Here is a 25435-nt window from a genome sequence, read left to right on the forward strand (position 1 = left end):
GGTACTTCTAGAATCATCTTAGGTGAGCTACAGACCTGCTGGCAACTGCAGTTCTTTTATCATCATCTGAATATATCTCATTTGATGTGCAGATCTCCCCGTGTTCCCTACTGCTTTTCAATGCATTTGATTAAAAGGAGATAGCCCCATTTAGGCGCCAACCTCCTTGCCTTGGGAATCATGAAAAGCCCATGCCTCATTGCTCTGCGATTGCATTTTTAAAATGCATTATCCACAACAGGGCTGGTCCAGTTAACATTTTAGAAGTGCAGCTCCATGCTTATAGAATGTTAATGTGGACAGCGCCTTGGCTGGTGTAGTCTCATGGTTTTCGGACTGCTCAGGGACCCTCTGAGAGGTTCCCAGGAGGTGTGACTCAGTATTACCATTTCTACACACAAGAGCATATGTCTAGAGAAAACTAAATGTAGTGAAATTGCTTACAAGTCCTTGAATTACGTGGAATGAGAGTAGAATATAGATTACCATTAGCCATCGATACACCCACAATGCATATTGTCATTTCCAGAAGGCACGTTGTAAAATAAAAGAATCGAAGAGGTATGTAGCTTCTAAACTAAAAGAGAAGGAAAACAGAATGATAAAATGGCTCAAGCAGTCTGAAGGAAGGCAAGAAAAGAAAGAAAGGGGAATATGAAGAGCTGGGACAAATAGAGAGTGCAGAGGAAGATGGCAGGGTTTTTTAATCCAAATATGTTAGTAACGGTAATAAATGTAAGCAGATTAAATGCTCCAGTTAATCAAAGATTGTCAGGCTGGATTTAAAACAAACGAATCTGTCCTTTACAAAAGACATGCTTAAAACACAAGGACACAGGAAGTGTGAAAGTAAAAGAAGGAATTAAGACATTCAATGCAAACAGTACCAAAAGAACGCTCGTGGGACTGTGTTAACAAAGACTAAATAAACTTTAAGGTATAAAGCATCAGTCGAGTTAAACAGGGACGCTGCAAATGATCAGTGTTTTAGTTCAATAGGATGATACAATAATTCTCAATTTCTGTGCATTTAACAACATGGCTTCAAATACCTATTTTGCAAAGTGCTCAAAACTACAAAATCAATAAGCCAACCCCTAGCCTCGTGGGGAATTTTATCACACTTAATTCCAGTAACTGAAGCAAAAATTAGAAATGATCTAGATAATTTCAACAATGTGAATAACACAGAAAGCCCTTTGCCCTAACACCTCAGAGTAGTCGGGCTTTTAAAGCACAAGTGAAGCAGTCTTCAAAACTTTTGAAAGACTGAGCTCATACAGTCAAATTTCTCGGATCATAATGCAATTATGCCAGAACAATAACAAGAAAGTTACCATATGTTTGGAAATTAGGAAATACACTTCTCGATAACTTACGGTCAAAGAAGAAAGTATATGGAAGTTAGAAAACCGTTACACTGAGTGATAATGAAATTATATGTCAGATGTGTGGGATACAGACAAAATAATATTTAAAAGAGGAAAAATCTGAAGACAATGAACAAATCATCTATTTCATGAAGTTAGAAAAAAAGAATCACCAAAATAAACCTAAAGGAAAGCTAAGGAAGGAAATAATGAGTAGGAGTAAAATTAAGGAAATGGAAAATAAGCATGATTCAAAAGATTCAACAAAGGTAGAATTCTGCTCACTGAAAAAATAATAAAAATAAACCTTTGGTGAGATTGGTCAAAGGGAAAAAAATGAGAAGGCAAAGTAAGCAGTATCTTTTTTTTTTTTTAAGGATGTCACTGTAGGTCCTGGAATCAATAAAGGGATAATAAAAGTATATCATGATTAAGCTTATGCCAAAAAATGGAAAACAGACATGGATGGGACAACTTACCATAATGGACATAAGAAGAAACAGATAATCTGAGTAGTACCATAAAGAAAAAATATGCCTTCACTGTGAAGTTCAACCACCATTTAAGTACAAAGCAACCCCTAATGTTACACACTCTTCAGGAAAGTAGAAAAAGGGTGAATTTTAAAATTACTTTTGAGACTAAAAATACTTAATGCCAAAGTCCTACAAAGACATTACAAAAAGGAAAATTACAAGCCAATTTTTTCATGAAAATAAATACAAAAACTCCAAATAAGATACTAGCAAACCAAATCCAGAAAAATAAAGACTAACACTTGTGACCAGGTTCCATTCATTCCAGGAATGCAAAGTTGGCTTAACATTAGAAAATCATTCAATAACTCATTACACTAATAGATGAAATGATTAAACAAACAATGTATTATCAACTTAATGGAAGCAGGGAAAATGTTTGATAAAATTATTTGACATCCAGGCATATAAAAAAAATTCACAAACTTGAGATAAAAAGAAATTCCTAAATAACTTTAAAGGTTATGTACCCCAAAATCTAATGATGAAACTTTGAGGGTGTTCTCTTTAAAATAAAGAATGAGCGGAACCACCATCTTCCAGTAATTCGCCAAAATGACCAACACAAAGGGAAAGAGGAGAGGTACCCGCTATATGTTCTCTAGACCTTTTAGAAAACATGGAGTTGTTCCTTTGGCCACATACATGTGAATCAATAAGAAAGGTGATATTGTGGACATCAAGGGAATGGGCACTGTTCGAAAAGGAATGCCCCACAAATGTTACCATGGCAAAACTGGAAGAGTCTACAATGTTACTCAGCATGCTGTTGGCATTGTTGTAAACAAACAAGTTAAGGGCAAGATTCTTGCCAAGAGAATTAATGTACGCATTGAGCATATTAAACACTCAAAGAGCCGAGATAGCTTCCTGAAGCGTGTGAAAGAAAATGATCAGAAAAAGAAGGAAGCCAAAGAGAAATGTACTTGGGTTCAACTGAAGTGCCAGCCTGCCCCACCCAGAGAAGCACACTTTGTGAGAACTAATGGAAAGGAGCCCGAACTGCTGGAACCCATTCCCTATGAATTTATGGCATGATAAATGTAAAGAAGATAAAAGACCTCAAGACTGTAAAAAATAATAATAATAATAATAAATAAAATAAAATAAAGAATGAGTTAACAATGCTAACATCATCATTTCTACTCAACCTTGTCCTGAGATCCTAGCCAATGCTGTAAAGCAAACAAAATAAATAAGATAAATGATATAAGGATTAATAATGAATGATAAAAACCAATATTATTGATATATATGTGTAGTGCAATATACAAAATAATATATGCAGATAAATGATCAGAATTAATCACAAGGTTTAATAAGGTAACAGGATACAAATTCCATATGCAAAAATCTCTATCATTCCCACATAACAGCAACAAATAAAAAAAATAAACTTTTCAATTATTATTTACAATAGACTTAAAGGATTAAGTTTCCAGGAATAAATTTATAAAAGATGTGTAAATCTCTATGGGGAAATTTTAATATTATTGAGAGATATAATATGTAGAAATATAAAGAAAGAAAGAAATATATCATTAATACTGTTTGGAAGACTGAATACCATAAAATTATCTATTCTTCTCTAATTGATGTACAATATTAATACAGTGACCATCAAAGCTTCACCAGGAGTTCTGTAAAGCCTGACGAGGTACCTCTAAAAATGTATATAGAAATGCAAAGTGCCAAGAATATCCAAGACACTCTTGACCAAGACGAAAAAAAGGGAAAACCTTGATGAACCAGATAGCAAACCTTATCATAAACCTATAATAGTAAAGGCTGTGGTAGTCTCCAGGGTGGACAAATTAGCAAATGGAACAGAAAAAGAGTCCAGAAGAGGATGGCCGCATTTGGAAAACTTGATTTCTTTTAGAGGCAGCATTTCAGAGAGATGGGGAAAGGGTGCTCTTTCCAATACATGATACTAGGACAGTTGGGTGTTTACATGGGAGAAAATTCAAATGAAAGCCTAGTGGATTTATGCAAAAGTGGTTCTAGGTGGATTATGGATCTGACTGTGAAGAGAAAACAACCTTAAGGAGATAATGTAGGAGAATATCTTGAAGATCTCTGAATAGGGAAATAGCTCTTAAACAAAACAAAAACCACAGCTCATAAAGAAAAAGAGCAATAAATTTGATTACTTAAAGTTAGAAACTCTGTTCATCGAAAGCCATCATAGGGAGAGTGAAAAGGCAAGCTGTAGACTGGAGAGGATGTTTGTAACACATATAACTGAGCAAGATCAAGTATTTAGAATATAAAAAAACTCATGCTAATCAGTAAGAAAAAAACAATGGAAGACAGGCAAATGGGCAAGACTGGACTTCAGGAACGAAGTGGTCCAAATAGCCAGTAAACATTTATAATGTTTAATCCCATTAAAAGTCAGGAGAAGGTAAATTAAACCACAAAAGGAAAATAATATACACCCACCAGACTGGCAAAAATGTAAAACTTTGACAAATATCGAGTACTGGTGAGCACATGGAACAACAGAAATTCTCATTCTGTTCTAGTGGGTGAGTAATTAGTACAACCATTCCAGAAAATTATGTACCTTTAACTAGTAAACTTAAGGATGCCTATATCCCATGACCTTGAAATTCCATTCCTCAGTACACACGCCACAGAAGAGTGTAATTATACGCACCGTGATATATGTGAAAGAATATTCATAATAGCAGTGATTATAAGAACCCCAATTGGAGGCAAAGCAAATGCCCACCAACAGTAGAATAAACAGATGATGGTATATTTCACACAGTAGGAAACTTTACAGTAACAAAAATGAAAAAAACATAACATAAAAGTAAAGAAGATTGATACCAAAAGATATTATATATAATTTGATTCATATAAAATTCAAAGCCAACCAAAATTAAACTACTGTGTTTGGGGATGCACACATAGATGATACAATTCTTTTTTTTTTTTTTAAGATTTTATTTATTTATTTGACAGAGAGATAGAGAGACAGCACAGGTAGGCAGAGTGACAGGCAGAGGGAGAGGGAGAAGCAGGCTTCCCGCTGAGCAGGGAGCCCGATGCGGGGCTCGATCCCAGGATCCTGGGATCATGACCTGAGCCGAAGGCAGCCGCTTAGCCGACTGAGCCACCCAGGCGCCCCTAGATGATACAATTCTTAAGCAAAGCAAGAAAACTACTTTTTATAAAAGCTAAGACCAGGGTACCTTTGTGGGGAGGGAAGCGCTATCTTTGAGAGGCGGCATGCAGAAGAGGGATGGACAGCACTCTATTTCTTGCTCTGGGTGGCACTTACATGTTCTAACTGCTCTTTAAGCTATATATTTATGTTTTGTGCACTTTTGTGAATGTGTGTTATATTTCACAATAAAAGGAGTTTCTAAAACCATCTTTCAAAAGCCTTTAGAACAGTTATTCTGGAAACAGTGCAGAGAAGGGAACCAGACTGGAAACAGGGAGATAGGTATCAGTTGGGTATCAGTTACACACAAGAAACAGCCAAGACGGCTGAAAGATCCTTCTGGGTTCCTTCTCTATTCAGAGCCAACATGTATCATTAGCATCCAGTAATAGGGATATTGATGCCAACATTTTTCAAAATCTGCAGAAACGTCTTGGCTCCTTCACAGAGCCTTGGGAGTCAGTTCAGCAGAAATCAATATTCATCTTCTGTTCTCCTCTTGCCTTCGAGGGGGCCTGGAGTCCTTAAGCTTTTCTCACTTCTGTATCCTTCCCCAAAGTCTCCTTCTCTTCCTTGTGCCCATCCTTTCTGCCCTTCCTCATCCCTCAGAGCAGAGCAGGTGTATAAGACACCTGCTAAGACGTTACTCCCAGAGCGCAACTGAATGCAACTCCCATTCCCCGGGAGATTTACATGTAAATAAGGAACACTGGAGATGGTGCTGCCCTAACCCCCAAAGAACTAATCCCCACAGGTATGTGATTTGAGCCCAGAGTAGGGAACTGGGAGAAATAGTTGGGGCCAGCAGCCTGTAACCCACACATCCCCATAACTCCCTGACTGGCTTTAAGGAGACTGATCAAATGGTCCCAAAAAACCTACCTCACAGAATCACCCAAGGAGTTTAAAAAAAAGAAAAAAAGTAGATTGCTAGATCTCCAGCCCTAGATTTTGTTTCATTGGGCTCTGGGAAAGCCTGGAACTCCATATGAATGGCAAGCACCTCGGGCGACTGTGGTTCTGGGAGATCAGGGCAGCCCTTCCGTGAGTGGGAATTCAGGAGCCCACATGCCTCAGGGCTGGAAGTGTGCGGACTCCATCCCCTTGCTTACCTCCATCCAGTTTCCCTGGGTCTGACCTGAGGATAAATGTGTTCTTCTAAGAGTACAACTTCATCACCTTGCAACTCTTCAGGTATCTGGTAGGTAAACTCAGGATAGCTCGAATTTCTTCTTTCCACTCTGGATTAATGGCATTTTTTTCCCCAAGAGGATAGACTTAGTCAAAATTAGTTCTGCATGCATGTAGATATCCAAAAGTCAGCAAGGATGGCCATGTATTTCTTTTTTAAGATTTTTATTCATTTATTTGAGAGAGAGAGAGAGAAAGAGAGATTGAAAGAATGAGTGGGAGGAGGGGCAGAGGGAGAAGCAGGCTCCCCGCTGAGCAGGAAGTCTGACACAGGACTCAATCCCAGGACCTGAGATCATGACCTGAGCCGAAGGCAGATGCTTAACCGACTGAGCCACCCAGGCACCCAAGGATGGCCATGTATTTATGTGATGGCTGGACACAAGGAAGGATGTCTCTGAAGAGGTATTTTGGGGGCTCTAAAAATATGTGGGTGTGATATGACAACAAAGCCCTCTAGAACAGACTTTCTTAAACTTATTTGTCTCAGGACCCCTTTATGCTTGTTTATGTGGATTATACTCATTGATATTTACTGCATTAAAAATTAAAATGAAAAAATATTTAATATTTATGAATTCATTTACAAGTAACAATAACAAGCTCATTCCATATTAACATAAATATCTTTTATATGGAAAGTAACTGTACCATCCCCCAAAAAAATTAGTGAGAAGGGTGACATTGTTTTAACTTTTGCAAATCTCTTTAAGTTTGGCTTAACAGAAGACAGCTGGATTTTCATATCTTCTGCATTCAATCTGTTGCAATATGTTGTTTTGATGGAAACGTATAAAGAAAATCAGGCTTCACACAAATATGTAGTTAGGAAAAAAAAGGAGTATTTTAATCTGCTTTTGCACTCAATCTGTTGTGCTATTACATGCCACATAACCTCTGGAAAATTCTACCGTACACATGAGAGAATGAAAATGAAAAAGGCAAATAGCATCCTAGTGCTGCTAGGAAAATAGTTTTGACCTCACACACCATCCCCTGAAAGGTTCTGGAAGACATGGCCTTCCACCCTCCAGGTTCTGGACCACACTTTGAGGACTGTTGTCTTCAAGAAAACCAGTGTTGGCTTGCTTGCCAATAGCACCAGCCATTACCACTGTCTTGGAGGCAAATCAGAAACAGGGTGAGGTAGGCAGGGTAAGGGACCGTAGGCACCTGTTTGCAAAGCTGGGTAAGGCACTGATTATAGGCAATTCTGATTGAGGCTTCCAAGTAACACCTCAGGAGGGGATTAAACCTGTCTTTGCTGCGGGCTGGGTTCGTAGTCTTACAGCATGTTCGGGACTGGGGACAAGTGATTGCTTAGACTGAGGAACAGAATGGTCAATATTCCCCTCAAAAGCTAGGGCATTTGTTGGGGTTCTGAGTGTCAGCAACAAATAGCACTTCCCGTGTGCTCAAAGGGGCTTGCTAAGTGACGCCACCCAGCCCACCCTCTTGAGCACCTCAAGTGCTGATCCAGCAACCCTGGGCCCCCTTCACTGTTCTCGGTTCTTTCTTTGCACCGTGTTTATCACTTTCCAATATACTGTACGGTGTACTTATCGATTATGTTTATTGTTTATTGCCTGCATATGCCACGAGATAAGGATCTTGTCTATTTTATTCCCTGTTGCATCCTCACGACCAGAACGGTGCCTGAAATAGAGCAGGTGCCAATAAATAATAACAAATAAGAGAAGCTGGGAATGTGACATCTCCATGTGAAAGGAAACATCAGGAATAAAGAAGCAGCCACCACAGTGACTTTCCTCAACTGTTTGTTCTCAAACTGTTTGTGCTCAACTATTAAGCTGTGGTTAGCAGAGTGCGGCCGTACTCAGAGAAGGAGATCAGAAGTTCTGTGGAGACCTTTCTGCTCCTCTTTCCTCAGGCACGGCCCCGGTGCCATCCACTGCATGTAGGCCCTTCATCTCCCTACTGCTTCTCAGCTCCAAGCCCACCCTTCGGCTCTACCTTTAATCCAGGGGCTGGGACTCTGCAAACTGCATTTCCCAGACTCCCTTGGCAGTTGGTTCCTGTTAGGTAAGGTCTGCAGAGGGCAGGACAATGGAAGAAAGAACACAATCTGGGGAGAATGGGGGGCTTTCTTCCTGTCCCAAGCACCAGCCTCACCACCTCCTTAGAGTTATTAGGAACATCCAGGCTGTACTTCTCCTCAGTTGCCTGGAGCTTGGATCCTAGGATGGTCTCCCAGGATGACTCCATCTCTTACTTTTTGCTCCCCCAGTCTTAGGGATGGTAGCAGCTTCTTGTCATTACTCATGTCTCTACTACTCCTCCTTTTTTCTCTCTCTGTCCTTCTGTCCTCCAACACCTGTGCACCCAATTCCCTGCATTGAGTCCCCTCTGTCTGAAATACCTATGGTGGCTCCTCTTGCCTGACTGGATGGCCCCTTACTGGTTATGCTACTTTGTGGATCCCCCTGGGACCACTGGTGGACAAGTTAGAATTGATCCCCAGAGGGCTTTTATATGGGTCAGAAAATCTTCATTAATTAAATCTACTACATTGCTGGAAATTCATTCTCTATTCCATTTCTCTTTCCTAATTATGTCTTTCAACTTTGTTCAGTATAGCTAGAGTGACCACACATCCAACTTCATCCAAAACAGTCCAGGCTCGTGCCTATTGTTGTGCTTAATTATTAATAGAGCCTCCTTTCTCTCTCAAAACTACCCTAGTTTGGGTGATAAATTATATGGGCACTCTAAATATGACCATTATATGTTCTGCAATGAAATCAAATGATGTTAAAATACGCAAGCAATAAAATACCAATTACAACATGTTCCAAATTTGAGTATCGACCCCTGCTCATCATGAATTTTCTGGGAAGGAATTAAAGTTCAATGTTTAAGTTAAAGTCCAAAGATACTAAAGTCCAAAGGATTTAAAGTCCAAAATCATATTCTCTTCCCTTTCTGATTTAAGGTTCAAAGAAAATTAAAGTCTAAATCTCCTCCCAATTTGATATTCAACTCCTACGTTCTATTTCTCAGTGTTCCAAGGCCATGCACCAAATGTTGGAGTTGAGAGGTCCAAAAAAATAGTCTCTCTCTTCCCCATGAGAGCTTTGAGCAGATTATAAAGTAAAACAAAGGATGACAGAAGGGAGAATAAAACATCCTTATAACAAATAAATGTGGCTTACGCCTGCAGGCAAGAGAGCCTACTAATAATGAATTCTAGAATGAGACATCCTGGCTGTGGCATATACAGCTGCTCACCAATATCTTTGCAGCCCTGGCTGCACTATATATTTCTCAGCCTCTCTCAGAGGCATCTCTGCTCATATGAGTTTTGGCCAATGGATTGTGAGAAGAGTCACGCACACCCTCCTACCATGATCCATAAACACTGCCTTTGAATTTTCTCCTGCTTTCCTTCCCACCCCCATCGGCAGACTGATTGGAGAGGACTCTGAGGGCGTAGAAAAGGGAGAAGCCGCTCAATTTCCAGAAGTTGCTTCTTCCAGTCCTTCACTTGCTCTGCCTGATATACCCAGCCAGTTTCTGGAAGCACTGACCCGGGATGGATTTTCCTATGGCAGGGAGTTAGCTGCTTCAGTGAGACAGAGGATCATGAGAAAAAAACAAAAAACAAAAAACTTCTGCACCCAGTGGACAGCCCAAGCCCAAGAGAAAGAGAGGGGCTGACATCTTTCCTTTGCTCCCCATCCAGATTCTATTAGCTCTTTTCCAAGATACACACTCCCACCCCAGGCTCCTTAACAGGTATAAAACAGAGGGCAACTGCCTTTGCTTCTCTCTTGAGACTGGCCCATGGGAGCCCAGGCAAATTGTCCTCTGGGCAAAGTTAGATGAAAATTAAAGGAAAAACAATGCTTATTGACCCTCCCTCCCCACCTGCTCCAGATTCCAGGATCCACAAAGGCTTATGCTCAGTAGATATAACAGGAGATTTTGGCACTTTTTTTTTTTTTAAATGATGGTGGCATTTGCTTATAAGTCATCAGGCTGTTTCTGGGGAAAAATTGTGCTCTTAGCACCTCCAGAGTCCACCTTCCTGGGAACTACCTTTCTTGCACCTTTACTTGAAATGGAAAGAGAAAAACTCAAATCCTCACCATAGCAAGAATATATGCTGGGGTGGGCCCACTTCAGTGTACCTGCCACACCCACAGTCCCTTCTGAGGGACACTGTCCTGCACAGCACTTAACGCTTAGGCCAACATTTGGCCTAGCACCATGTGACCTAGCACCTCCTGGCCAAGCAGATTAGACCAAGGTAGCCCCCCAATCCATGGAGGCTCATCTACAGACTGATCCACAAACTATGGCCAAGAGGCTAAGCCATTTAGTGGGAATTGCAACCCAAAGTTCATGATATTGAACACAATGGACCATCTCAAGCCCATAAGACAATAACACCCATGAGTAAGGAGAGGAAATTGACTAACAGAGAAAGGACAATGGAACAGGTATGCAGAGAAATGCAAACGGAGACATGAGAAGGGAAGGGGAAAAGAGAGACAGAGACAGAGACAGAGAGAGAGACAGAGAAAGAGAGAACACAATTTGGAGGAATCCATCCACGGAGATATCTTGGATCCTGACAGTTGTTCAATTCTCTCCATGTCTATCCTTATAATAACCTCCTTTTTCCTTGACCTGACTTGAGCACATCACAGTGCCTTGTCTGACTAGAACAATTCATTTCCATAATTGTGTTATCAAACTGTGATGAGTGATTCTCTAGAAAACTATGCTCATATGAGCTTCTTCCTCTTCCTTCCTACCTGTCAGATGCCTTGAGCTACAAACTTTGGGAAGAAGCTGTGAATAAATAACAGAGAGTTTGGCAAGACTGGCACTTTGGGGAGAAAGAACAAGACAGGTGAATTTGTGGTATTTTTTAGGCTTCTATGAGGTTTGGAGTTTAGGGTAAAAGTCACCCAAAGGAAAATCCATGCCAGACTAAAGAATTCTCCAGTCCAGACCATGTGAGGAAATGACGAGGTTTCTTCAAGGACATCATGGTGTTGGTAAAAAAAAAAATTAGTTGGCATTTTTTTACTGCTGAGAAGGAGAGAACCAAATCACATCCTCACTGTCATCTTTCAACCCAGGACAGACACTGATCCCTTCCCACTATGGGATGTTGAGGCCTGGGTGAGACCCTTCTAAGTGAAGGTAAAGAGTCTCAAGAGCCCAGAGACATGAGCTGCAGTCACATGGAGCCCAGAACTTCAATCCATTATCAAGACCAACAGATGTCCCCAAGAAAAGGGGCCATTGTCCTGACAGAGCTGCAAGGGCCAAGAGGCTTAGTGGACAAGCTTCCAAAGCAGGGTGAATGGGAGGAGAGATGTGTGAAGAATTTAGCCCCGAGCCATGCCCTGGAGGGAGTAGCAAAGTGGTAGCTGGGAAGGTTGCAAGATTGGATCCCCAAATGAGACAGGAGATCCTGGCACTTGATGACTCATACTGCACCTTCTGTCCCCATCTTCAGGAAAGGCTTGAGGCTATTTGGGGCCCCAAAGCCAGGAGCTGGAGGGTCAGACAGTAGACCAGATCAGGTCATTTATCCAGAGAATGTAGGTCTGTGGGCTATGCCCACTTGCCAGTAACATTATAGGTCCTACTAGAGAAACACGTCCAAGTCCCCATGATAGCTGTTATAGCTGCAGAGGAGGGCCATCTTTCTTTCTGAAGATTTCCCATTTATCACCCAAGGAGAAATAATGACTATTGATTTTGATCTGGAAATAAGAAAAGGGTCACCAGGGACATTAATGGAACTTTTTCAAGAAGTAATATCTCTTAAGAAATTCTAAAGCAAGTGGCTCCCCCTGCTCAATGGTCTCCTTGTGACATAGTGATCCCAGCCTGTGTTCCAAGATGAGTCCAAAACAGTCTCGCATTCAGTTAAGAGAATTCATTTATGAAAAGGAGGCACTCGGAAATCTGTGGAATGTATAAACTAATGAGGCACGTCTACTCCAAATGCAGAAAGTTCAGCCAGTTTTACTAAAAACTTTTAATCTTTAAAATTTGTAACTTCGGAAGCTATAATATACTGAATTATCTTAATCCTCACCAAAACAAAGAAGTTAGTGAGGAAATCAAATGAGAGGAAGCTAAAACTGACAGTTCAACTAGCCAACTGGCCAAATAATCTGGTGCACATACTAGAATGTTATTAAATAAATCCCTGGTGAATTTCCTGTATTAAAGAGCAAGGAGTCAGCAGAAGAAAGGCAAATTTCAGAAGCCCTAGGGGAATGCCAGAAATGAAATTGAGAAGGGGTCTGGAACCCCTTAGCATCCTCTACTGGAAAGCTGGGGAGGAACCAGGGGGCTGCACCCCTCAGCACCCCCAGACATCACATGAACAATTTCTAGTTAGCTTCTAGGGGCAGGGTTCCATGAAAATGAGTCCGGTGACGACCATGGGAAGAAAACTGCCCATCTTACCACCCTGTGTGGTAGCAGACAGATCTGTTGCCGAGTGACACCCTCTGGCAAATGCAGGGGGGAAAGTGTCCTTCATTAACGGGTGAAGGCAAAAATCAGACAGAGACTGGACAATAAAACAATTCAAGTGAAACAATAAAATAATTCAAGGGGAGAAAATACAGGCCCAGTCATTCACAGCGCTTGAAAGTCATTCTTCTAAAATGCAAATTTGGTGATATCAGATCCTGTTTAAAATCACTGCCTTTTCCCCAGTCCCACATACCCTGCCTTAGCTCAGACCATAATGAACTAGCGCTGGGATGATTGCAGTAGTCTAACCACCCTCAGCCTTACCTTGCCCCCTCCCCATGTGCTGCTTTCTGGAATCACGCTTTGAACCTTTCTTAGGTTCAGAGGAGAGAGGCATCACAGAACTGGCAGGGCTGAGCGTATGGTATATTCGTTGACAGGCAACAGGAAACAACATCTTTCTGAACCCGAACTCATGATTTGTGCCAAGTGCTGCACTAGGTACTTTCTTATGCTTCATTTCATTTAATTTCATTGCCACATCCCCTCCTGAGGCAAATGTCAGTATCTGCATTTTGCAGACAAGGAAAATAAGACGCGGGAAAGGTACGCAAAATGCCAAAGCCACGTAGCCATTAAGTGGGACACAGATTCTGAACTTAGTCTTCCTGACATCCTGTCTCATGGCGGGGGCCAGCAGCAGCCTTTCCCTGCCCTCCCCTGCCCTCCACTTGCTGTTGGCTCCTCAAAGCCCCAGTGCAACACTAATTGCTCCTGCCCCCCACATCCCTTCCCAGATCCGCCGTGGTCTATGCGCTAACCAACCCTCACTGTCACCTTCTGTCCTACCCATGCTCCCCCCTTTCATGTCCCCCTCCCCATCCATCCTCCCAGACCCCAGAGTTTACTACTGCTTCACCCCCCTTTTCCTGAGAAGAGATTAATAGACCCATGTCCCTGTCCCACAGTATTTCTGAGGAAGGAGGTGGGCCCAGGCAGGGGCTGTGTGAACAATGGCTATTATGATAGGACTTGGGGCTGCGCAAAGCGTGGCCTGCTCACAATGCCTTGCATTTTGTCTGGCTGCCTCCTGCTATTGAAATCCTGTAACACCCAGCGATAAAGAGCCATTGTGCTTCTTTGCCAAACAGAACTGGGCCGTCTTTCCAAAAGCAGCTAGGATCCGAGCTTCACCCTGTTATTCAGCCTTTGCAACGCCACCGTCCCCTCTGGTCCTTACTCTCCCCCAACAGAGCAGCCAGGGGGCGCCACAGCCAGAGGTCTCCATTGCCCCTTGGAGAACGGCTTGTGTTCTTCCCTTCAACTTGGGGTCTCCAGACCAATCCAGGCTGGAGGACAGACTGGGAATAGAGCTGCAGGGCCAGGTCTCAGTGGCTTGCTTGCCCTTGCAGCCTGTGATCTCATCCCTCAAATCAGACCCTGGAGCGTAGGGCAGCAATGCTCTTTGAAGGAAGTTTCTCCTTAGGACCATGAGAGACTATGGGCTCTGAGAAACAAACTGAGGGTTCTAGAGGGGAGGGGGTGGGGGGATGGGTTAGCCTGGTGATGGGTATTAAGGAGGGCACGTTCTGCATGGAGCACTGGGTGTTATACGCAAACAATGAATCATGGAGCACTACATCAAAAACTAATGATGTACAGTATGGTGATTAACATAACATAATAAAATTTAAAAAAAAAAGAAGAAGCGCCCCCTTAGGACAGGGCTTCTCGAACTCCAGTGTGTACAGGCATCGCCTGGGATCCTGTGAAAAGACAGGTTTGGATTCAGCCTGAGATTCTGCCTCTAGGTCTGAGGCCCCGTTTCCACCAGCAAGGCTGAGACGCTTGCTCGGCCCCAGCGGGGAGGTGAGAGCGGACATCCCCAGGGGTGTGTGTGCCCTTCCTGTGCGGGAGCCTCTCAGCTGCAGGAGGTGGGGAAGCCGGTTGTCCTCACACCAGACCCCCGGCTGGAGCCGCACGGGCCAGCCGTGGCGAAGGAGCTGAAGAGGATGAAAGAAATAATCAGAGCCGCTCACAGGGGGAGAAAACGGGGAGGGGGGGGAGTAGTCAGAAGGTGAAAAACGGGGGTGGGGGGTGAACGCTATGTGGTATGAGGAGTTCCCCCAAACGAGCTCACACATAGGAAGACCCAGGCCTTATCCACTGCGATCCATCTTTCTTTCCCGGGCGGGGGGCTCCTTTCCATGTCAACGCCAGGAGGCCGGCTCTGCCATTCCCTCAGGGAGAAAACCCGGGAGGAGCTCGGTCAGCCCCCTTCCCACGGGCCGCAGCGCCCCCCCAACCCCCCGCCGCGTGCCCGGCGCCACTCCTGCCTGCCTACCGCAGCTCCCGGTCCCCGGGGGCTCCGAAAAGGGGTCCCAGCAGGCCAGGCTGTGTCCGAATCACCGGGGAGGCCCCCCCAGAACGCCGAGTTCTAAACCTAGACCTTCTGCCGCGGTAGCATATGGGGAAGAGCCCAAGGATCCCCGAACACGGCGATTGTGAAGACGCCAAACTTGGAGTAAAGTACCGATTGCCACCAAATGCTGCTACTATGTGTTAGAAAGGATGTTAACAAAAGGCATTTAGATGCCAGTATTATGAACAGTGTAACTCCAGTTATGTGTGTATGTATCTATATATATACTTTGTAGTACATAATAAATAGTATAACGTGAACTTTGTAAATACACACACAGATACATAGATACTAGGTGGTGGGGTGATAGGATTTTCTTTTTATGCCTCTCTCAATTTTCTAGGTTTTCTACAAGAAACACGTATTTCTTTCGTAATGAATATGTGCTTTTGTGAATGCTGGGGAGCAGATTGTGACATATTCGGTGTGGGTTTCCTACAACTGGAGCCTCCCAGAGAGATGTGCTGTTCCTTCCTTCCTTCTGGAGGGAGTTCACAGATGTCTGCTTCAGGGTACTCTTTTTGTCCGGACTGGTGGACGGCCTGGCTGGCTTTTGTAAATGAACAAACACTCATTTCACTGCATTAAATAAATATATCGACTGTTTTGTTTTTAACAGGAGTTAAGGAGGAGGTCAGGGACCGGGGCCTGCATTCAGGACAGGGCTCCAGTCCGCAGGAAATGGCAGGACTGGGCAGGGAAACTGAGGCTAACATCAGCATGCCAATGCAGCACGGCAGTGCCGCTGGGGCTATGGGGAAGCTCCCGGGCTCCCCGAGACCCTCGGATGCCAGAGCCAGCTCTGCCGTTGTTCATACTGGGACGGGAAGTGGGAGGATCCGGCTTGAGCCCAGCTCGACTACTTCCTGGCTGTGTTTAACATCAGGTGCCCAAGTGAAATGCTTTTCCTTTCATTTTCCCACCTGCAAAACGGAATAGGAAAACCCACCGCCAAGTCCTGCTGATGGTGATGAAAACTTAAGAGAAGCCCCGTGTGGCACGTGGCCCACGACGGCCCTCGCGGAACGCGCCTTCCCTGCCTTCAAGATGGGCTTACATAGTGGGAGGGCAGGAGGAGGGCTTCCCTGGGAGAGCCTGGGAAAAGGCCCAACAAAGCCCAGATAAGGACAGGGGTTGCCATGGCCTTGTTTCTGCACCACCGTCCTGGGGAAGGCTCACGCAGCGCAGAGAGCATTGTAGAGGGCCTTCCCTCATCACACTTCTGCTCTCACACCCAGAAGATGGGGGCGACCTCGGGCTCCCTTGTCCCTACGTGTCTGACAGATCGCACTATTGTCTAGGGACAACAGGCAGCTGGGGTCGGGGAGGCCTTGAAGCAGCATGCTTTCGTCCCAGTGCTCGTCTCACCGCTTACAAGCTGGGCAAGGGCCTTCACTGTTGTGTGCCTCGGTTTCCCCATTTGTAAATGAGGCTAAATAACACCTTCTCCAGAAGGCTGCCGTGTCCCTGGCACAGAACTCAATGTAGGAACTCAACAAAATATTTTCTTTCCTGACTCCTTTACTGGAAATTCCTGCAGATCCGATTCTAGTTAAGTCTCCAGGGCATTAAATAATATCTCTTCCACTTATTTCTGAGGGGTATAGACATTCTTCACCGTATAAGCATGAAATACATGAACCTTTCCCTGGCCAAGCCCCAGCCTTGTGAGGATCCTCGAGGCCGGGTCCCCAGGCTCTGAGCCCACTGTCCAGGCAGCCTCTGCCATGGGTGTCCTCTCAGAACATGGGAGGGGGCTCTCTTGTTTTCCTTTCTCTAACACAGGCACCCACCCCCACCCAGAGCATTTGGTTCTGGTGTCTGTTTCTATGTTAAAATGTACTCAGGATTTGTGTTAATCAAGTCTGATAAGATGTAGAAACAGATATGACTGTCATGAAGGAGGAAGTCTATACTCACAGATCCCAAGAAACAGCAGACACACCATACCATGCAGGACCACACAGAGAAGCAGCAGGGTCAGTCAGGAGGCGAAAGAAATGAGAGGGGAGAGCACAGCCCAGAGCGCTTACTGGGGTTTTCCCAGGACAGAAGGTGCAAGGTAAGGTAGGCGCAAGGCCCTGAGTAGCTTAGGGTTTGATAGTTTGAATAACCTCAGCAGGCTCTAGGCTATGGGGATGGTCCCTAGTTGTCCTTAGAACTTGGCCCTGGGGTGGTTTAGGGCAAGGGGAATACTGGCTTGGTGTGGAGAGTTTGATGAAGGTGATGGTTGAGGGTGTGGGCTCCAGACGTGTTGGTTTGTGTACCAAAGATGCACCCTCAGGGGAAGTCATCTGCTCCCTGGAGGCATTAGCTAGCCCAGGGAGGGGCAGTCTCTCTGGAATGAGGCCCTAAATGCTAGAGCAGAAAGAATACAGAACATTTCAAAAATATAAGCAATACAGAAAAAATATTAAATACAGCAAATCAACCCCCAAAAATGCTACTCAGGTCTTCAAATGACACAGAGCAAAATCGATTGCAGGGTAAGAGGTCTTGTGTGTTATGCACAATCTTGTGAGGTGGACGCTGACTTCAATGCTCTTCTACCTTCCTTTTTACAGGATGATTATTGTAATTTTAACACCAGCTTTTACAAAGCACCTCCTCCTACACGTTTTACTTCATTTAATTTGCATAACTATTCTATGAGATAAACATTTGGTTCCCATTTGATTCATAAAGAAACAACCTGCAGGGGTGTTTGGGAGTCAGAGGAGTGAAAAATAAGAGGAAAGCTAACATGTGTGAAGCTCTTCTAAAGGGAGGGTGGCATTATCCTCATTTTGCAGGTGGGGGATTCAGAGGCTCAGAGAAGATAAGTGAGCCTGTCATAGCTGGAAGCTGACGTGTTTCTGGGTTGGGCATTGAAACCACATTGGTTTGATCTAAAAACCCATGTCCTTCTGACTATATTCATTTACTCAGCCAATAGTGTTGAACTCCTATATGTTCCAGACACTGTTGCGGTTGCTGGAGATAGAAAGCTGAGCAAAATAAACATGTTCCCTACTCTTGGGGAGCTCTCAGAGTAGGGGGAAAGATATTAACCAGTTAATCACCAAAGAAAATATAAAATTGGAACGGTGCTAAATGCTTTGAGAGAACACTTTCTTGGCACTGTTCGACCACCTTCAAAACTGGGAGCCAGAGGCCAGGATCAATTTTACCCACCGTGCAGCCTAGGCTGGGTGCTGAAGCTGTTCCCTTGATAATAATCCCCGCAGGGCACCAGGGGGGTGCAGCCCTCCTTCATAAAGGCCACTGCTTGACCCTTCACTGCTCACTTTCTCCTCGTCCAGGCTACCAGTCTTATGGCCATTCCAACCAGATTTCAACAATATCAGAAGCCATGGCAGAGAAGAGCCCCAAAAAAGCTTTCCTTCCTCAGGAAGGAGCAACAGTCTTGTTACCAATACCAAGATTCAAAGATTCCTCACGTCTCTTCTTCAATTGTGCCTGAGGGGGTGTGAAGGGAAGATTTTTTTGAAAGGGGGAAGTTGCTAGAAAGTTCTCTTGCACTTCAGGGGGAGCACAGGAAGTGACTGATGTCTGGACTTGGCCAGAGCCCACTGAGCCACCAAGTCAGCTATCCCTGAAGTTGCCTACCTCACCACCTCCTGGTTCCTGAGGTAATAAAGTCCCTGTTTAAACCAGCTTGAGATGGGGTTTCTGTTTCTTACAGGCCAACATATTTTAACTGAAGCATAAGAATAAGTTTTATTTTTAGTATCATGAAGATTATTTGCAACCTCACAGAAGCAAAGTTTTTGATGTCTTGTACCTGGATCAAAGATATCTTTTTAAGTAAGTGTTTTATTGAAATGCAGCATTCATAAAAATGTGTGCCAATCCCAGGGGTATAGTTTGATGAATTAGGATACTGGGAACACACCGTGCAACCACCTGGGTTGGACCTGGAAGAATGGGGAAAATGTGGAGAAACAGAAGTCAAAGGCCAGCCAGGCATGTTAGGAGAGAGGAGCAACACGAATCAAAGTCCCAATGTAGGACCTTATGAGGTGGACTGGAGAGGATGTGAGAATCCAGGCTTGACAAACGTGGGTCAATAAGATAAAGAAAGAATGTCCATTCAGATTCATTCATTATGTGAGTTCTACCAGGACCTTTCCTGCTTATGGACCCAACAACCAGAGGGGCTAGATGCCTATTAGGAGTATAATGAGGAGGAATCCAAGAAGCACCAAATCTAAAGTGAAGAGCAAAGTAGAAAAACACGGTTAGTAAGCCACATATATTTCCTTGCTCTGTCAGCTGAGGGGGACCAGAAGCAATGACACACTAGTGGCAACAAGCACATAGTGATTTCTAATACCAACCTCTAATTAAAAAAACAAAAAGCCAGAAGATGGCGGAGGAGTGGGAGACCTGGATTTCGTCTGGTCTCAGGAATTCAGCTGGATGGGGATCAAACCATTCTGAACACCTACAAACCCAACAGGAGATCAAAGAAAGGAATAGCAACAACTCTCTGAACAGAAAAGCGACCACTTTCTGGAAGGTAGGACGTGCGGAGAAGTGAATCCGAGGCGATATTCGGGAGGATAGACGGCGGAGGAGGGGCCTCCGTCGGCCGCTTCTGGCAAGTGATAGAACCACGGAGCACAAAATCGGAACTTTTAAAAGTCTGCTCCGCTGCGGGACGTCACTCTGGTGGCTAAGCGGGGGGTGGAACCCTCCGGGACAGTGTGGTCTCAGGACCCTCGGGGTCACAGAAAGACCGGGGGTGCCTGAGGGCGGCAGAGCTCCCAGGTATCGGAGCAGGGAAGCCGGCTGCAGAGGCGGAGCCCAGGCGCGGGCTCTCAGCTCGGGGTTCGCATAAACCGTGATCCGTGGCGCAGTCGGGCCCCTGCTCCTCCAGCAGGGACCCAACAACTGGCAGATCCGGGGAGACTCACCTTCCTCCCCCGGGAGGAGCCGCGCGGGAGTGCACCGCAGGCATCTGCGGGGTTTGGAGACTCCACCCGGGTCGGGTGCCGGAGATAGAGGCGCGGGGTCGCAGGCCGGGTGAGCACGGAGTGCGGCCGGAGACCGGGGAGACGGGAGTGACTGACGGCTTTTCTCTGGGGGCGCACTGAGGAGTGGGGCCCGGAGTTCGTGGCTCCTCCGGGGCGGAGATTGGGAGGCCGCCATTTTCACTCTCCGCCTCCAAAGCTGTACGGAAAGCTCGCAGGGAACAAAAGCCCCGGAGAGCAAACCCGAGCAGATTACTTAGCCGGGAGGGGGCAAGGGCGGGGCACTTCCGCCTCCGGCAGAGACATTTGGAAACCACGGCAACAGGCCCCTCCCCAGAAGATCAGCGAGAACAGCCAGCCAAGACCAAGTTTACCGATCAATGAGAACGGCAGAACTCCAGCGCTAGGGGACTACTGCACACAGAATTCATGGCTTTTTTACCATGATTCTTTAGTCTTTTAAAGTTAATTTTTTTTAACTGTCTTTTTGTCTTTTTATTTCTTTTTGAATTTTTCTATTTCCCTTTTTCAACCAACATCTTATCAATCCCTTTTTTAAAAAACATTTTTATTTTTCATTTTTAGAGTCATATTCTATCCCTTCATAGTAGTTACCCATATTTTTGGCATATATATATAAGTTGTTCTCTCTTTAAAATTTTGAGATAGTTTCTTCTAACAGATCACAATATACCCTAAATCTCTAGTGTATGGTTTTTTTCTACTCCCCTGCCTGATCACATTCTCTCCCTTTTTTTTCCTTTTTTTTTTAAATCCTCTTCTTTCTTTTTTCAAACAACTTCTTATCAATTCCTTTTATAAAATTTTTTATAATTTCCATCTTTACAGTCATATTCCATCCCTTCATCATATCAACCCTTATTTTTGTACATATATTAGTTTTTCTTTCTTTAAAATTTTGGGAGGCACTTTCTTCTAACAGACCAAAATACACCCAAAATCTAGTGCGTGGCACTGATCTATATACCAGCCTGATCATATTTGATCACATTCTGTTTTTGTTTTGTTTTGTTTTGTTCTGTTTTTGTTTCTTTTTATCTTTATCTTTTTCTTTTTCTTTCTTTTTTTTTTTCTTTTTTCTCTCTTTCCCTTTCTTTTCCCACTGCTTCAGGTCTTTTCTGATTTGTTTAGAGTATATTTTCTGGGGACGTTGTTACCCTGCTAGCATTTTGTTCTCTCATTAATCTATTCTCCTCTGCACAAAACGACAAGACGGAAAAAATCACATCAACAAAAAGAACAAGAGGTAGTACCAACTGCCAGGGACCTACTCAATACGGACATTAGTACGATGTCAGATCTAGAGTTCAGAATCATCACTTTAAAGATACTAGCTGGGCTTGAAAAAAGCATGGAAGTTATTAGAGAAACCCTTTCTGGAGAAGTAAAAGAACTAAAATCTAACCAAGTAGAAATCAAAAAGGCTATTAAGGAGGTGCAATCAAACATGGGGGCACTAACTGCTAGGATAAATGAGGCAAAAGAGAGAATCGGTGATACAGAAGACCAAATGATGGAAAATAAAGAAACTGAGAAAAAGAGAGATAAACAACTACTGGATCACAAGGGCAGAATTCAAGAGATAAGCGATACCATAAGACAAAACAACATTAGAATAATTGGGATCCCAGAAGAAGAAGAGAGAGAGGGGCAGAAGGTATAATGGAGCAAATTAGAGTAGAGAACTTCCCTAATTTGGCGAAGGAAACAGGCATCAAAATCCAGGAAGCACAGAGAACCCCTCTCAAAATCAATAAAAATAGGTCAACACCCCGACATCTAATAGTAAAACTTATGAGTCTCAGAGACAAAGAGAAAGTCCTGAAAGCAGCTCGGGACAAGAGATCTGTAACCTACAAGGGTAGAAACATTAGATTGGCAACAGACCTATCCACAGAGACCTGGCAGGCCAGAAAGGACTGGCAGGATATATTCAGAGCACTAAATGAGAAAAATAGGCAGCCAAGAATACTATATCCAGCTAGGCTGTCATTGAAAATTGAAGGAGAGATAAAAAGCTTCCAGGACAAACAAAACTAAAGGAATTTGCAAACACAAAACCATCCCTACAAGAAATCTTGAAAGGGGTCCTCTAAGCAAAGAGAGAGCCTAAAAGCAACATAGACCAGAAAGGAACACAGACAATATACAGTAACACTCACCTTACAGGCAATACAATGGCACTAAATTCCTATCTTTCAATAGTTACCCTGAATGTAAATGGGCTCAATGCCCCCGTCAAAAGACACAGGCTAACAGACTGGATTAAAAAACAAGACCCATCGATATGCTGTCTGCAAGAGACTCATTTTAGAACCAAAGACACCCCCAGATTGAAAGTGAGGGGGTGGAAAACCATTTACCATGCTAATGGACACCAAAAGAAAGCTGGGGTGGCAATCCTTATATCAGACAAATTAGATTTTAAACCAAAGACTGTAATAAGAGATGAGGAAGGACACTATATCCTACTTAAAGGATCTATCCAACAAGAAGATCTAACAATTGTAAATATCTATGCCCCTAACATGGGAGCAGCCAATTATATAAGGCAATTAATAACAAAAGCAAAGAAACACATCGACAACAATACAATAATAGTGGGGGACTTTAACACTCCCCCTCACTGAAATGGACAGATCATCTAAGCAAAAGATCAACAAGGAAATAAAGACTTTAAATGACAAACTGGACCAAATGGACTTCACAGATATATTCAGAACATTCCATCCCAAAGCAACGGAATACACATTCTTCTCTAGTGCCCATGGAACATTCTCCAGAATAGATCACATCCTAGGTCATAAATCAGGTCTCAACCAGTGCCAAAAGATTGGGATCATTCCCTGTGTATTTTTGGACCACAATGCTTTGAAACTAGAACTCAATCACAAGAGGAAAGTTGGAAAGAACTCAAATACATGGAGGCTAAAAAGCATCCGACTAAAGAATGAATGGCTCAACCAGGAAATTAAAGAAGAATTTAAAAAATTCATGGAAACAAAAAAAATGAAAACACAACTGTTCAAAATCTTTGGGATACAGCAAAGGCAGTCCTAAGAGGAAAGTATATAGCAAAACAAGCCTTTCTCAAGAAACAAGAAAGGTCTCAAATACACAACTGAACCCTACACCTAAAGGAGCTAGAGAAAGAACAGCAAATAAAGCCTAAACCCAGCAGGAGAAGAGAAATAATAAAGATCAGAGCAGAAATCAATGAAATAGAAACTAAAAGAACAGTAGAACAGATCAATGAAACTAGCAGCTGGTTCTTTGAAAGAATTAACAAGACTGATAAACCCCTGGCCAGACTTATCAAAAAGAAAAGAGAAATGAGCCAAATCAACAAAATCATGAATGAAAGAGGAGAGATCACAACCAACACCAAAGAAATACAAACAATTATAAGAACATATTATGAGCAACTCTATGCCAGCAAATTCGATAACCTGGAAGAAATGGATGCATTCCTAGAGATGTATCAGCTACCAAAACTGAACCAGGAAGAAATAGAAAACCTGAACAGACCTATAACCACTAAGGAAATTGAAGCAGTCATCAAAAATCTCCCAAAAAACAAAAGCCCAGGCCAGATGGCTTCCCAGGGGAGTTCTACCAAACATTTAAAGAAGAATTAATACCTATTCTTCTGAAACTGTTCCAAAAAAACAGAACTGGAAGGAAAACTTCCAAACTCATTTTATGAGGCCAGCATTACCTTGATCCCAAAACCAGACAAAGACCCCATCAAAAAGGAGAATTACAGACCAATATCCTGATGAACATGGATGCAAAAATTCTCACCAAAATACTAGCCAATAGGATCCAACAGTACATTAAAAGGATTATTCACCACAACCAAGTGGGATTTATCCCTGGGCTGCAAGGTTGGTTCAACATCCACAAATCAATCAACGTGATACAATACATTAACAAAAGAAAGAACAAGAATCATATGATCCTCTCAATAGATGCAGAAAAAGCATTTGACAAAGTACAGCATCCTTTCTTGATCAAAACTCTTCAGAGTATAGGCATGGAGGGTACATACCTCAATATCATAAAAGCCATCTATGAAAAACCTACAGCAAATATCATTCTCCATGGGGAAAAACTGAGAGCTCTCCCCCTAAGGTCAGGAACGTGGCAGGGATGTCCACTATCACCACTGCTATTCAACATAGTATTGGAAGTCCTAGCCACAGCAATCAGACAAGAAAAAGAAATAAAAGGCATCCAAATCGGCAGAGAAGAAGTCAAACTCTCAGTCTTTGCAGATGATATGATACTTTTTGTGGAAAACCCCAAAGACTCCACCCCAAAACTGCTAGAACTCATACAGGAATTCAGTAAAGTGGCAGAATATAAAAACAATGCACAGAAATCAGTGGCATTCCCATACACCAACAACAGGACAGAAGAAAGAGAAATTAAGGAGTCGATCCCATTTACAATTGCACCCAAAACCATAAGATACCTAGGAATAAATCTAACCAAAGAGACAAAGGATCTGTACTCAGAAAACTATAAAATACTCATGAAAGAAATTGAGGAAGACACAAAGAAATGGACAAACGTTCCATGCTCATGGATTGGAAGAACAAATATGGTGAAGATGTCAATGCTACCTAGAGCAATCTACACATTCAATGCAATCCCCATCAAAATACCATTCACTTTTTTCAAAGAAATGGAACAAATAATCCTAAAATTTGTATGGAACCAGAAAAGACCCCACATAGCCAGAGGAATGTTGAAAAAGAAAAGCAAAGCCGGCGGCATCACAATTCCGGACTTCAAGCTATATTACAAAGCTGTAATCATCAAGACTGTATGGTAGTGGCACAAAAACAGGCACATAAATCAATGGAACAGAATAGAGAGCCCAGAAATGGACCCTCAACTCTATGGTCAACTCATCTTTGACAAAGCAGGAAAGAATGTCCAATGGAACAAAGACAGTCTCTTCAACAAATGGTGTTGGCAAAATTGGACAGCCACATGCAGAAGAATGAAACTGGACCATTTCCTTACACCACACACAAAAATAGACTCCAAATGGTTGAAAGACCTCAATGTGAGACAAGAATCCATCAACATCCTAAAGGAGAACACAGGCAGCAACCTCTTCGACCTCAGCCACAGCAACTTCTTCCTAGAAACATCGCCAAAGGCAAGGGAAGCAAGGGCAAAAATGAACTATTGGGACTTCATCAAGATAGAAAGCTTTTGCAAAGCAAAGGAAACAGTCAACAAAACCAAAAGACAAC

The 25435-nt window shown here is 43.3% G+C and overlaps 1 pseudogene; it reads left to right on the plus strand.

Moving 5' to 3' along the window:
* Positions 1-2442: 2442 nt before the first annotated feature.
* On the plus strand, positions 2443-2954 carry LOC118021368 (annotated as a pseudogene).
* The last annotated feature ends 22481 nt before the right edge of the window (positions 2955-25435 follow it).

The sequence above is a fragment of the Mirounga leonina genome, unplaced genomic scaffold, assembly GCF_011800145.1.
Source record: "Mirounga leonina isolate KUSES-001 unplaced genomic scaffold, KU_Mleo_1.0 Mir_174, whole genome shotgun sequence".
In the NCBI taxonomy this organism is placed as follows: domain Eukaryota; kingdom Metazoa; phylum Chordata; class Mammalia; order Carnivora; family Phocidae; genus Mirounga; species Mirounga leonina.